The 16,248-nt window shown below is 37.6% G+C and overlaps 1 protein-coding gene across 9 annotated transcripts in view; it reads right to left on the bottom strand.

Moving 5' to 3' along the window:
• Positions 1-16,248, bottom strand: part of B3GALT1 (beta-1,3-galactosyltransferase 1) — a 697,560-nt gene that overhangs the window by 175,164 nt on the left and 506,148 nt on the right. The window lies entirely within an intron of this gene.

Here is a 16,248-nt window from a genome sequence, read left to right on the forward strand (position 1 = left end):
CTCACCACAACCATGGGGAGTAAGTGTTGTTATTACCTCGAATTACAGATGAGGAAACTGAGGCAGAGATTAAGTGACTTGCCTAGGGTCACCCAGCTAGAAAGTGAGTTCAGATTTGAACTGAGGTCTTTTTTACTCCAGGCCTGATTTCAAAGAGATGAAGTAACTTGCCTAAAATCATATAGATACTTTTTGGAAGAATGACTCCAGTTCCCTAATCCCCAGTCTGGTTTTTTTTTATTAAATTATTCTACTTACTTGGATATTCCTGAAATGCATTTGTAATATATCTACAAAGTATAAAAAGCGATATAAATATGACTATGCTGCTCTTAAAAAAACATTACACTAGGATTTTATGAAGATGTCACTCCTTACTGAGTCGCATATAGGATAAGATACTAGAAAAATTACTTGCATAAAAGCATTGACTCAATTTCCTCACCACCACTTCTCAATCTTCTTAGCCCCTTTCAATCAGCAATCAACATACATTCATTGAAGGCCTACTGTGTGCCAGGCATTATGTAGGTGCTGGAGATACAAATTCATTCATTCATTCATTCTTGGAGATACAAATTTAAATAAAATCTTTGCTCTCAAAGATTTTATATTCTATCAAAGGAAACATTAGGTGCATATATAAGCATACAGAAAATAAATATACACAAAATAAATTCAAAATAGGCAGTTATGGAGAGGGAGAAAATATGTAGAAGGTGGTATTTGAGGTATATCAGAAGGAGAAGAGGTATTCTTTTAGGCAGGGTATGACAGATGGCTAATGCAAAAGTGTGGAGATGGCGTATAGGGCACTGCATCCAAGTAACACAGAATGATGATGAAAAGATAGATAGGGGCTAGATTGTGAAGGACTTTAAAAGCCAAGTAGTGGGGGCAGCTAGGTAGTGCAGTAGATAGAGTACTGGCTCTGGATTCAGGAGGATCTGAGTTCAAATCTGGCCTCAGACACTTGTGTGACCCCAGGCAAGTCACTTAACCCCAATTGCTTCACCAAAAAAAAAGCTAACTAGTAGAGTATACATGTGATCTTGATGACCATGGGAAATCCCTAGAGTTTATGGACTAAGGGAGAAACACGGCAGATTTTTGCTTAAGAAAACCACTGCAGCATCTGGGTAGAGGATGGAATGGATCTGAGGGAGACTGAAGGCAGAAAGACCATTTAGGAGGTTACCCAAAAATTCTAGACAAGAGGTAATGAGAGCCTGCAATAGGATGGTGGCTGTATGAGTAGAGGAGAGTTGTAGGCAAGAGAGGCTTTGGAGGAAGGAAGGCCAATGCTTGGCTATTGATTAGGCATGTAGGGATGAGGGAGAGTGAGGAATGCAGGAGAGCCAGGATAACACTAAGATTACACAAATTTGCAATCAGTTTGAGAGAAAGGAAGAATGGTGGCTCTATTGACAAAAAGAGGGAGATATGTGAGAAGCTTGTAGGCATGGGCATTATATCCAGTCCCTCATCTCTGCTTTTCAGAATTATGATCTTCCTAAAAGGTTCATCACAGGGGTTGCCTCCTCTAAAACAGCTCTCCTTATCCCTTACTTTTTGGTGCACCCTCTCTCCTTTCATTTGACCTTTCTCCCATCCCCCACCTCACCTCTTCTCTGGGTACCTGTAATATCTAGTATCATCCATTAGAATGTAAGCCCCTTGATGGCAGGGACAGCTTTCATTTTGGACTACGTGCTTAGGTTAATGCTTCACACATAAAAGACACTTATTAAATGTTAGTGGAATTAAATGGAATTTATGAGGTATTCATTCAAATTTTCTCCTAAGAATAACGAAAGACCCAAAGGACCTCATTATAAGTTGATCTCACTGATAAGCCAGTCCCAGGGTGTAGACCCTAAGGACCATATATGGGGTTTTGTGTACCAATAAGCCAATTAACTATGAACATTTCATTTATTCATTCTAATAGGCATCTCGTTCCCCTGAGTTGGACTTCAAACATTATCTGTACTTCATAGATGAGAAAACAGAGGTCCTAAGATGCCATGAAACTTGCTTAAGATGTCTCATTGCTGAACCAAATTACCTTTAGAGAATGCCTTATTACACTTAAGTCCTGCATAATGTCATGTGGCTTTAAAAATGATGCTTACTACTGAAGGAACATTGTATTGCTATAATTTCAAAGTTTTTCCTTACATGGCCTGGAAGTGACATGGGCTTTGGGCTCCCCAATTGTCCAAACCACTTCTAGATAATAGGCTATTAAACCAAAAGTCTTTTCAAGTACAGCTCATAGGAAAAGGAGGGTGACAAAAGAGGATACAACAGGAAGAAAAAAATAGTAATTTGTTCAAGGTCTGAAAATTTCCCATGCTTTTCAAGAAAAATAAATCAGATCTTAATGGAGCAGAGCTATTTTTGAATGCTACTAAATGAGGTCAGGATCAACTTTCAATTTTCCTACCATGTACAGACTGGCTACTTCCCAATTCTTTCATTCCCCCCACCATCCCTTCCAAGGTATTCATTGCTTTTTTACTGAGATGCCTCCAAGTTTTAGGGAAACATCTATTAGCCTCTTTCTTACCTTACGGGTTCTATAAGTTTTTAATCTCTGCCAGAAACATCCTAGATTGCCTTTTTCCTGCCCCTATTGGCCATATCAGGAGCCAAAATATAGGAATTCTTTACAGGAAGAGTCTGGGAAAAGCCTACCTACCTTGCCTTAAAACTCTCTGACCAATAGAGATGGACTTGAGAATCATAAATTTCTCCTTTTGTTCACTCCCACAATGGCTATGTCCCAAAGGCTACAGGAAAGGATGATCACTTAATCCCATCTGATACAAAAAGAGTCCAGGGAATTTGGGTTGGAAAATACTACCACAATATTGAAAAATGGGTATAAATCCAGCCCTAAGTAAAGGCCTTTAGTTTCTATCTATAAAAGAATGATCACTAATGATACTGTCTTAATAGATAAACTCTTCAAACCAAGGGCTCTCTAAGGAAAACCTGACAAAATAAAGGATGTCAGACAATGGAAGATTTCAAGGAAGATTAGGCTTTCTTTCTTGAAGAAGTACAGTTCCAAATATAATTGTTTCCAGGTTTAGAATACAGCCATGACTTGATTTTGATGGGGAAAAGGTTAGCAAGAGAGTCAAAATTGATAGCTTTGTCTTTGTGGTGAGTTTCACATACTACTCTGGAAGGACAGTTAAGCAGTTGATCTTTGAAATCTCTGTCTCTGTCTGTGTCTCTATATCTCTGTCTTTTTCTTGTCAAGCATTTTGTCATAATTCTGTCAGTAGAGATTCTGAACTGTTTTGTGTTTTTCTTGGCAAACATCAGTAGTATTTTAAATAGGAAGAAAAAACACACAACAGACAAAAGGATCACAGTTGGGTGGTTCCTAATGAATGCCTTGTGCTTTGCTATAGGAAAACCTCACTCTGTTGGTAAAAATTCCAGGCCAATTTGGGAACAATCAGACCTCATGAATGTTGTTTTTGCTGGTATGTTGAAGGGATTCTTTGACCTGGCTTGATTATTATTATTATTTTTTTTTACCATTTACTCACTTTGGGGGGGGGGCTGATTTGATCAACTGCTACCTTCAAACAGCTGCTTGGACTCAGGAGGAAACTCTCCATCTCTGGAATGCAAGAATCATATGCTTGTTCATTCATTCATTCACTCACTCACTTGACCACAAACATTAAATACCTACTACCATGCAAGACATTGGGCCAGGAATTGGGGAAGTAAAATCAAAGGTGCCATGGATCTAGGTTTTGGAAAAGACCTCTTAGATCATTCAATTCAGCCTCTTTATTTTACAGATGTACAAATGGAACCTCAGAACATGGTAGTGACTTGCCCAAAGTCAAACAAATACATCAGAAGACCCGAGTGTCTTCACTTTCATCTCCAGATTCTTTCTGCTAGACCAGGTTTTCTTAATGTGTGTGTGTGTGTGTGTGTGTGTGTGTGTGTATGCCATGGGTCCATTTGCCAGTCTGGTGAAACCTAAGTTCCCTTTCTCAGGATAATATTTGTTACCTACATTCATAATGAAAGGAAATGCTAAAATTCAGTTAGCAGTTACTGAAAATAAAGATGCATTTTTCCCCATCTAAATCAAGGATCTCCTGACATGGATTCCCATGGGATCCAGGTTAAGAACCTGTATGCTAGGGGGTAGGTAGGTGGCACAGTGGATAAAACACTGGCTCTAGATTCAGGAGGACCTGAGTTCAAATTAGGCTTCAGACACTTGACACTTACTAGCTGTATGACCCTGGGCAAGTCACTTTACCCCAATTGCCTCACAAACAGAAAAAGAAAAAAAAGAACCTGCATGCTAGACTATGTTGCCTCTCATTATGTAATCCTACTGATGCTTTATAATGGTCTTTCTTCCACCAATGATGAGAAAACCAATCCTAAATTCTGTAAACATTTGCATACTTCTCAAAACACTTTAATATACGTGATCTTCTTAGTTCTTCAGTGCATTTCTGTCTAAATTTTGCTGCAATGACATTGTTCCATGTAAAGCATCTTATTGTCAGAATAATGTCTTCATTTTTTGTAACACTTGAGTGGGTATTGATAGTAGAATCAGCAAGGTGCAGGTGGAGGGAACATTGGACTTGATGTCAGGAATATGGTTCTTTCCATGTAAGAAAATTACTTCCTTTAGGACCCTATCAAAGTAACTGTACTGCTCAGAGCCTTAGTTTCCTCATCTGAGGATATACTGAGAGTAATAATATTTGCCACATAGGGTGTTTGTGAAGATCAAATGAAATGACATATGTATCACTATGAACCATTGTATTATTCTTATAATAATAGCCAACAGTTTTTAAAAGTATTTTAAGGTCGGCAAAGTGCTTTACAAATCTCTCATTTTATTCTCACAATCGCCCTGGGAGGGAGGTGTTATTTTATCTCTATTTTATAAATGAGGAAACTGAGGCACAGTAAGGTTAAGTGACTTGCCCACGGTCACACAATTGGTAAGTCTCAGAGGTCAGATTTGAACTCATATTCTTGACTCCAGGTTCAGCACTCTATCCATTGTGCCATCCATCCTAGCTGCTGGGAAGGGGGGGAGCTAGTATTTATTTCCCTTGGTTAGCTTCTCTCTCATGTTGCCAGGAGCAACCTGAGTTGTCACAACATTCACAGAATTTTGATTTTAAAAATGGCCTTTGCTTCTGGAAGGAGCTTGGAATCATTAGAGGAGCTATGTAATTTCCTCCTTGAGGGTGTGTGCTCATATATGCATATAGCAAGTATATGTTATATACTCATCACATATGTGAGTATGCATATGTGTGTAGATATCTCTATATGTATATGTTAAATTCTCTCTCTCCTGCAAGTGAATGCATCTTGTCCACTCTCCTCATGGCCTCATGGAGGAGTTCCCTGTGCCAATGTTCCTTGACTAGGGAGATGGCAGAGATCTGGGTGAGATTTAGAGAGCTGGGATGACTTCCCTCCCTTTTGGCTACTACTCTTCCGACATTTTCTCTAAAGGCAAGAGGAGCCCAAATATCTTTCTGGAATTTCAAGTGCTAGAGTTAGTGGACTCCAGGGAAATGCATTGGAAAAGTCTGATTTCCAGAAATCCAGAATAATAAAAGAGCAAAATTTGAAATAACGTGGGCCTTTTGGAAGTAGCGTTTTTCACCTTTGTTGTAGACTCCCAGGCTGACCTAAGCTGCTTTGAAGCATGGTTTTTGAAATTTGTAATTTCTTTTCTAATGCTGTAGGTGCACATTCTTCTACTGGCCCAGGTGGTTTTTGTATTTAATATTGTTTTCTCTTCCCTGGAGACATAGCAGAAACACTGAAGCATGGACTCTTATTTTTTTTAAATGTAAAATAATGTGTAAAAGCAGTTAGTTGATTTGAAAATGGAGGATAAAGAAAAAATGGAGAAAGAAAAGAGAATGTTGAAAGCATGAGGAAAATAATGAGAGGAAAAGGGTGATCAGAAGACTGATCATTTGTGAGGTACAGAAAAAGTAGCTGGGGATTCACAACTAGAAAATAGCATAAAGAAACAAAAATATAAGAGCATTTTTCATAGGACAAAAGATGAATGGCAAATCTAACAGAAGGAAGTCTGGCTGGCTTTCAGAAATCCATTCTTTCTTTCTTTTTCTTTATGTAAGTCAGTGGCATTAAACTCAAATAGAAATGCTAGTCACTAAACAGTAAGTAAGGATCCCTCTGAACCACAAATTGACTTAGAAAACTGCATATTAATATTATTTATGTTTTATTGCATATTTAGTTATTTTGTTAAATATTTCCCAATTATATTTTTAATCTGGTTTGGTACACTGGGGAGTATTTCAGGCAGGGGCCTATGTATTTGACCCCTCTAATGTTACTGATTCAGAAGGTCAAGTTCCTCAGGTCTAGGTCTTGAGGGATGGCTCTCCTTTGGTGAAAAGGAAAAAAAATAACTTCAAAAAAACATGGTTCTTTCATAATTTCCTCCCACTTCTCTGAAGTTCACATTCAGGAACCTTTAGTATATCTTGGCTGTACTTTAGAGGGAGGAGCATAGTGGGGTTTTTTTTGGAAGAAACTCAACATCTTTAATTGAAGTAGATTTGGGTTCAGAGATTTAAGTGGCTTTGCCAGTTATCGCCTGTGTGACTTTGGGAAAAGCACTTCTCTCTGGCCCTCAATGCCAGAAATAAGAAAATGGGAAAAATGACCTTAGGCATCCCTACCAGCTCCAAATCTAAGATTCTCTGATTTCAAGGCAAGGTCTAACATGGTTAGTGGCTAGTGGATCACACCTGCACCTTGCAAGTCTCTTTGATGTTTCTGGGTGTTTAGTCAATCATTAGTCATTAGTCATTAGTTAGTCATTACAAAGGACATTCAGGAAACTTGATTACTGCATACACACTATCTATCTATCTATCTATCTATCTATCTATCTATCTATCTATCTATCTATCTGTCTGTCTGTCTGTCTGTCTGTCTGTCTGTCTGTCTGTCTGTCTGTCTATCTATCTATCTATCTATCTAATCTATCTATGTCAGTGCAAGGGAACCCCCCCCCCCAAAAAAAACCCCACAACAACTCTGGATTCAAAGTACTTGCCGAATGACTTGAAAATTACTGTAACCTGATGCTCTGTCTTAGTGGAAAGATCAGTCAGAAGGAGTTAAGGATTATGAAACTGGCAGAGAGTGAATTGAAAGGCCACTGCTATTTTCTCCTTTTGACCTGGGTAGACATTCCTTGTACCAACATCTGCTTGTTTCCTTACTGAAATGCTGCACTAGAAGGTGTCATTACGGAGTGTCCCCAGTATAACATTCCCTGAACTCATGCTCTGAAATCTATTTAGCAGCCAAGTATTTTATAGACTCATAAATACAACCTCAGATGTCAATAAGCCAATTAGGAAAATTCCTGTTCTGTGCACAAGAGGCATCATGATTGAATAGAGGGTTGGTTGCTTTGGGATTCACTATCCTGAGATGATCTTTCCCACGGTGCTACTGATTCACTATGTAACCTTGAACTTGGATTGTCAGTTTCTTAGCTCCTTGGTCTTGAAAGCTGGATAGGATTTCGTATGTGTAAGCAATGAATGGCAAAATGCCTAATGACCTCATGTCAGCTCAGCTAGATTTAGCTCAGGCTATCTTTAGAAAGGTAGGGCATTTCTAAACCCATGAATAGTTCCCAGGATCTCACCTCTTGTCTTTAAAGACATGCTAGGGCTTTCCTTCTCAGTCAGCACAGAAACCATGGAGGGTTTTAATTGTAAACCCTTGAGATTTTTTCACACCGCGATCTGACCCAAGTATGGCAGCCCAAGGTGGATGACTGAAGAATATTACTTAAAAAACAATAACAACAGACAACTAATGTTCTGCTGTTAAACACATTGTGTAAATGCAAGTCAATGGGGAAAAAGGCAAATAAATGGTAGGGAGTCATGATATGTTGGTTGTAAGTATGGCCCTTGCTGTGTGACCTTAGACAAGTCATATACTATTTTGGTGTGTTGGAAAGAGTCTTGTTTTTGGAGCCTGAGGGCCCCAGTGTGAATCCTGTCTTTGATGTAACTATGTGTCTTGGGGCACATCATTTCAGCACTTTGGCCTGGTTTTATCATCTGCAAAATGAGGGGGATGGATTGAATGACCTCCAAGTTCCCTTCTAGCACTGTCTATGATACTTCTCTGTGTCATATATACACATCCTAGCAGTCTCACAAGGTACCTTCAAGGAGCAAATAATAATAGATGTGGAAAACCTTTAAACCACATACAAAAAAAACCTTATTCTTGCATTTTTAGATTAGTAGGGAAGATGAACAGGCTTATCTTTTAGTATTTATTATGTTTCAGAAATATGAACTCAATCATTATGGATTCTGTTTTGGGGGTGGGGCAGGGCAATGAGGCTTAAGTGACTTGCCCAGGGTCACACAGCTAGTAAGTGTCAAGTGTCTGAGGCCAGATTTGAACTCAGGTCCTCCTGAATCCAGGGCTGGTGCTTTATCCACTGTGCCACCTCGTTGCCCCCTATGGATTCTTAATATAGATCATGGCAGTGTCTACCCAGTATTAACACAACAGGGTAAAAAATTTTAAACATTTGCCCACATCCCCTTTTGGTTTTGTTTGTGTCTACTTAAGAGTTAAATGATCACCAGGAATGATTTTTTTTTATCCATTACTGAATTGACTGACTTCTTGACAGACCTTACTGAACAGACCAGTTGCTCTGGCATTGAGCAGAGATGGCCTCAGTCTTATGACTGGTGTCATCTCACATGTCAGCCAGAGGCTGTCATGCCACAGAAGCTGGGCTGTTTCTCTGTGCCACCACCACTATCAGGTTAAGTATTTCCTGAGGAAATGAAATATTTGCCAATCACATTACTTAACCACTTATATCTGTGACACTGTGGAAGCTGAATTTAACAAAAAAGGCATAGCAGGATGTAATTCTGACCATTTGTTGAAAGTTGAAATACGATTGTCCAGTTTGAGCTTTGCAATTCTGAAGAGCTTCGATTTCTAATTATATCACTGTTCTTCTGTAACTTTATCTTTTCATTATTGCAAAATGAACAGAGTAGATTTTACTGAAAGTCTTACCATAATATTTTACAATATCATTAAAACTGTGCCACATATCTAGTCTACCTACATTTTCATACTTTTTAATGCATTCTAATTTTTGCTCTATTGTCTGTGCCTACTAGGTTTAGAGAGGAATTCACTTCATAAACTGTCTGCTTCAATTATAGTTACTTTGCATTTGTTTTTGTCATTATTGTATAAGGTTTTTCATTGAGCTTATGATTTTTTCTTGGTGGCTATTTTATGTTCACATCGAATAGCACTTCATATCTGGGCATACCTTGCACTTAAAATGAAGATCCATAATGCAGTATGTTAACAGTTGAGCATAGCAAGGCTAACAAAGGAATTTTATCAATTCAAAGTGGTTCAGAAAGCAAAGTAAAGGTTTCTTCATTCCAAGAAGGAATTGGAGTATTGGCGGAGGGGGTGGGTGGGGTGGGTGGGGGGACAACCAAACCGTAGCAGGGGATAGTAGAGAGTATAGGAGGAAGTGGGGAAGAAGGGATTAAAAAAATAGAAAATGGGTAGGGATGAAAAATTCTGCTCAAAGGGAGGGAGTGCCTTCCTTTCTCCCCACCTTTAAGTGACTCTAACTCCAGTCTCCTACCTTTTTCTCTGCATAGCAAAACCCACTGATCCCGCCTTCTTTTCTTCAGGGGAAATTAAATATTTCTACCCTCTCTAAAGTGAAATCCTCCTTACTCCTTTCAAGTAGGGATTGTTTCATTGATCATATTTGTATCCCTAGTACCTGGTCCACATATGTTTAATAAGTTTAATAAATATTCATTGATTAAAAAAAGGAAAAATTCTGCTCAAGTGCACAGAAACATCACCTATGCTGACACTGGAAGATCCTTGACTGTGAAGATAGAACTCAGGATGCAAAATATCAACTGAGACAGAAGGAAGCCCTAGGAAGTTCCACGCCAAACTGAAGAGCAAGAATATAAATATTTAGTAATCACCTCTTATGTACCAAGCACTGTGCTAAATGCTTTATAAAAATCTCATTTGATCCCAAGAGAGGAAAGACACTGAGAAAGAAATTGTTTGACATTGAAATTTTCTAATCATCTGAATCTCAGCCTCTGACCTTTGAGGGAGAAAATAGTACTTTTTGTCAACCCACACTGTTCTCAAGTAGATTTGAGATGTTATAATGAAATACACAAATATAAAGCATCATTTTTATCACTATATCAAGGGTCCATAGCAGCAAGAAAACAATTCATTGTTAGTGATATTTGGAAACATTCTAGACCAGAAGGTGTTGCAGACAACATTAAGAACTGAGTAAGAGACCATTAAATTTGAGATTAACTCAAAAAATAATGAAATGAGCTTCAATCTGGAAAAAATTCAAACTGATATGTACTTAGGGGAAAGTACTTGGAAATTGACTCAGAGAAACCTAGAGAGCAATATTGTTAGTGAGAGCCTCAGTGGTGATAGTAGGCAGGGTAATAGATTTGAGCTTTTACACTATAATACAGCATCTGAAAAGGCCAGTTCTATTTCGGGCTTCTATAAAGAGACAATGGGCTCTATTCTTCCCTTCGGGGCCAGGAGGATACGAGCCAAGCACCCTTCTGGGTAAAGAGGTGAGGACATAAGCTCAGCATGCTTTTCCTTCCCCCTGGTATTCTGTCTGCTAATGAGGCTAATGCCTAGCTGGAGAGAAAAGTTACTGGGAAGGTGTAGCAATCTCCTGCAGCTGACAGGACCAACAGAAAGACTGGCAAAGTTTTGCTACAAATAGTTATTTTTCATTCAGCCTCTGTCATTGACTCTGTCCTGAATGTGGTGGGTTTAGTTTTGGTAAAATAGCTTAAAGGGATGTAGGAAAAATAGAGAGAAACAAAGAAAGAATGTTAGAGAAATCATGTCTAGAATGGTGAGCCTGATTGATGAAAACCAGCGAAAGTGCATATGGTTGGCAAGGAGACAAATGAGGGAAGGGGTGTGTTTTTAGAGTGTTTATGAAAAAACTGGAAATAGTTTAAAAAATGGAGGGAAATTGTATACTGTGGACTTGCTTATTCTTTGCAAATGTGTGAGAGAGTGGAACAATAGATGCTGGTTACTTCTTGGCATCGTCATCCACACTAAAGTTTCAGGGTCTTGGCTATTGACCACCCCCAAACGCCTGCCACTGCTCTTCCATAATTTTATATCACCATTCCACGGTGTCATCACCTGGTTTTTTAGTCTAGTCCTTCCACTTTGCAGAAGCAAAGATAAGATAGGAGTGGGGCAGCTAGGTGGCACAGTGGATAAAGCACTGGCCCTGGATTCAGGAGTACCTGAGTTCAAATCCGGCCTCAGACACTTGACACTTACTAGCTGTGCGGCCCTGGGCAAGTCACTTAACCCCCATTGCCCCGCAAAAAAAAAAAAGATAAGATAGGAGTTGATATGCTGAACTATTGCAACTGATAAGCCCAGACCATGGGCAAAATTGTTTAGTAGATGAACCTTATTTTTCTATGTTCTTCCATCATCTTTTCTTTACTCACATCAATTCCTTTAGTTCATTCACTTCCAGCTTCTTATGGTTAAAGAACCTTTAAGGAAGTCCTCCATGCTTCAGACTTTTTCCTATTCTCTTCCAATCTGCTTCCTATTCCCACAGCCTTCTGCCAGGTAACTAGAGCTAATTTCATAAGGTAAGCCATGACTAAGGTGCTAATAGGTGCTGATGGATTAATTCTATTATCTCTCCCAGAGAACATTTGCAGGATTAACTATATCCTTCAAGGGAGTACAATTTATGAGAATTTTAGGTGCCACAATAAAACCAGTAGGAAAGCTATTTAGGCATGGGGGCTTTTTTCTTGTCATTTCTCAAAACCATGGAATCTGTTGGCTCATCTGCCTACGTATGGAGCAAACCTTGTTTATTGCTTTCTCAAGAAAGTCAATAGGACTGGAGCAGTGTGGTACCTGAACCAGAAGCGGAATCAGGTAGTTTGGATCTTGGAAAAATATGGTCATATAAGAAAGGTTTGATTGGACAGTTGCTAACAAATATAAAGCTATTGTTCTTCTTTTTTTTTTTTTTGATGGGGCAATGAGGGTTAAATGACTTGCCCAGGGTCACACAGCTAGTAAGTGTCAAGTGTCTGAGGTAGGATTTGAACTCAGGTCCTCCTGAATCAAGGGCTGATGCTTTATCCACTGTACCACCTAGCTGCCCCCAAAGCTATTGTTCTTGATGTAGTAAACAGGAATTAGGTAGGGCTAACAAATAAACTGGGTCTTGAGTTGTGGGTGAGGCGTGATGAGAAAGAGGATCAGGCTGAATAACAGGTTTGAGGAAAGAATGATGGACAGCTCCAAGGAAGGCTTGTTATTCTGAAGCAATTCAAGGAAATGGTGAAGGCCCCTCTTCCCCTCCCTCCAGAAGACAAACTATGTCTTTCATGCTGGCTCCACTCCAAAGACAGGCACTTCTTACTCTCAAAGGGGTAGGACCTGTTAAAGCAATACTGATTCCTATTGTCAGAAAATGTGTCCTTGTTCATCTGAAAACCTTCAGTGTTTGTCTATGAAAAATGCCATGTGCTCCATTAGGATTTAAGTCAATTCTGAACACCTTAGTTCTCCCATTAGCTTGAATGCTGTCCTTGGACATCTCATTACCCTTCCATTGATCATTCCTAAGACTAACTCAACAAATACTGAAAGTTTATTAAAAGGAGGAGTAATTAAGTGGAATCAACGACAACAACATATTTAGTATAACTATTAAGAAAACTTCCGCTGTGTGACCCCGGGCAAGTCACTTAACCCCCATTGCCCCACAAAAAAAGAAAACTTCCTCATTGGTTTTGTTAAAACAAAACAAAACAAAACAAAACAAAACAAAAAGCCCCAAAGAAACACTACTGCTAGGTATCAGTATGAATAATAAATCCTATGAAGTGGTTGGGTTGGAACTCGAATCTTATTTTCCATTGGGCTGGAACCAACTATTATATTTTACATAATCATAATTTCACATAGTGCAAATTCAACTGCAGCTAAGAAATAATTTCATTGAGAAAATTTTTGAAGCTTCATTATTTAGTTTACTAAATACAAAAGCAAGAACAACAACCACCCTCAATAATAAGTAAGGGCTTACTAGAAAGGAATCCTTGTACTATTCAACGTCATTTCCAAAGCCAAATCATAGTAAAGAGTTTTATAACCACAGAACAACTTTAGTTATGTGTACTGATTTGAAGGGAAGCATTTGAAGTCAGGGAATCTTTATTTTAAGAGCAATTTTAATTCATTTAAATATACACAGTAACTCCAATTCACTGATGCCAAAGTTTTCAGGTATGTATACTTCAAAGTATAGATACTTAAAGAATATACTTTTCCATACCATCAACTTATAGAGATTTATATAATCTATTTTTATATTGTTAATAGACTAGCACTTCCCAAAAAGTATTACTCCAATACTTCATTATGGTTTGGAGGTGACCCTTGGTTCTTGAAGTTTATGCCAATGGCAAGTAAACTTTGGCAGGTTTTACCCAGCTAGACAGGTAATGAGTATGGATGTGGTGACAGACTGTGTATGTTTCTATTGTCTGAAGACTAGTCTAGTTACATATGAAGAGGCTCCTATCAACACAACCACTAGATGATGAATTATTTGTCTCATGAAACAGAGAAAAATACAAAATGGCTCCTGATTCTAGTCATATGCCTTCCATATCCATGGTTCTAGAGAGAGGTAGAAAAGAGTGAAAGGTGCTCAGAATACTATAGTTTTAAAATCGTCTACAAATGTTAATTTAATTTTTGATGCTCTACGTGTAAGATTTATTTTGCTAATGCTTTGATAGACAATTGGAGGAACGGAATCAGATAGCTATGATATTTCTTGCTCAATGAAAACAGAAGATATTAAAAAATTTCAGCTAAATGGAAAGTCAGAATTTCTCTTTAGAGGCCCTGTAACCTCCAGGTCAATTTGAAATGGAAGAATATTTACAAAACTATAAATTGCCTAGATTAGCAGAAAAGGAAATAGAATACCTAAGCAGACCTATTTAAGGAAAAAAATGAACAAGTCATAAATGATCTACCAAAAAATTAAAAAAAAGGATCAGGACCAGTTGAATTTGCAATGGAGTTTCATGAAACACTTGGTCATCTTGCTTTGTACTGCTCAGCATGAGTATAGGCAAGACCAATAATATGAAAAGAAATTGGGAATATGTGCTAATATCTATAGTAGTATATAAAGAAGCAGAGAAATTATGTGAAGAACTTGACAAGTATTACCAATCAAATAAAACTAATTCTCTTTGACTTCATTGGGAAGGTGAGTAAATAAATTAGAAACATAGAAATAAATTGGAAATATACATATATACATACACATATATGCATACAAACACATATATGTTTATATGAAGGTGGCAATTAAATTAGGAAAGTATCATGAAATGATAATAAATATTTTGGAAAATTTGGTTTTGGATTAAGAAATTAAAGAGATCAAAGAGTTGCTTACAACTCAGAAGCCTTGCACCTGTCTATGTATACACATAAATACATACATACATATGTATGTATGAGTATCTATATCATTCAAGATATTTAGAAGATATATCAAGAAGATGCTTCATTCAAAAAAGAGTGTCAGAAGATCCTAGACCAGGCAACTGCATAAAAAATGAAATTGATTATATCTTAACATACAGGAAATGACTAGTTACTTATGTGGGAGTGCAATCAGATAATTGTCTGTGTGCAATCAGATAATTAACAGAGCAAAGTGCAAACTTAATACCAAATTAGAAGAAAAGAGGGAGGTGAGAAGACACCGAATGTAATTATAATAGGTACAAATCATTTAAATAAGTAGGTAAAAATACTGAAAATTGGGAAATGGATAAAAATAATATATTTGATTGTATTTTCACCATTTCTTAAAGATTAACTGAAGAAAAAAATTTCCACAATGAGAAAGCTTGAAATTTTATCAGCCAGCAAACACTTGACTGCCTTGCTGAGGATAAAGACATGGCAATCAAGGAAAACACTTCCTTAGGATACAAGTTAATTTGGTGTATAGCTATGTCCTAGCTAGTGGGAATAATGAATCCTGTGAAGTGATTGAATGTATTTGAGTTTGCACTATTTGAAGTTCTAATTATGTAAAATATGGTAATTGGTACCAATCCAATGTGTAGTACAAATTTGAATAGTGTGATCATTTCAAGGGAATTTACACTAATTGGGACCTAACTGTACATTATGAAGGAGGAAAATGGAAGATTATTAATAGCAATGACAAAGAAATTCGGAACAATAGAAAAGCAAACTACAGAAAGTTTTATGGGAGAGCCAACTAAATCAGATGGTTCTAAGAGCATGGAAGACATTAAAAAAAGTGAAACATGAGAGATTTGCTGGCATTTCTGTAATGATCTGTTTTCATCACCAGTGAGAGTGGAACCAATTTATTTGGAAAATAACACCTGAATACCCCGTGTGCTACAAGATGTACTAGAAATTTCCCTCACAAAAAATAAAAAAAAAATGAGAAGAGCAGCTTGGCTACTTGATTAAATATAAAGAGAGGAAATTTGTGTTGGAGGAGATACAAGTTCAAAGATAGTAAGAAAATGACTTTCAAGATATCTCAAAAAGAGCAAGAGATACCAAAAGAATGCAAAAGATCATAGAAAGCATGAAAATAGAAACTGAGAGAACATAAATGATTAGGAAGCAATATGCTTACTTTGTTATCTCTACAATATTTTTTTTTGGCTGGTATTTTCACGTATTGAGAATAGCCTTGATAAAAAGATGTGAAAGAACATGGACACTTTCTTAGAAGATTGTACACAGCACACCACCTGTCAGTGACATAATTGCTTAAAAGGTGAAGAGAATACAAAATTCCAACCAAAATCTTATCCAGCTAATTATTTATTAAGTATTTGCTATATGTAAGACATTGTGCTAAGCCCCTCCCCACTAACAGTTTACATTATACTGGGATCTTTCTGTGTTTACTCTTTGTTGCTTCCAAAAATGCATTTGGAGGTAGTGCATAATAAAAACTTAAAACTCTCCCAACTAGATATTTTTATGCAA

The sequence above is a fragment of the Dromiciops gliroides genome, chromosome 3 (assembly GCF_019393635.1).
Source record: "Dromiciops gliroides isolate mDroGli1 chromosome 3, mDroGli1.pri, whole genome shotgun sequence".
NCBI lineage: Eukaryota > Metazoa > Chordata > Mammalia > Microbiotheria > Microbiotheriidae > Dromiciops > Dromiciops gliroides.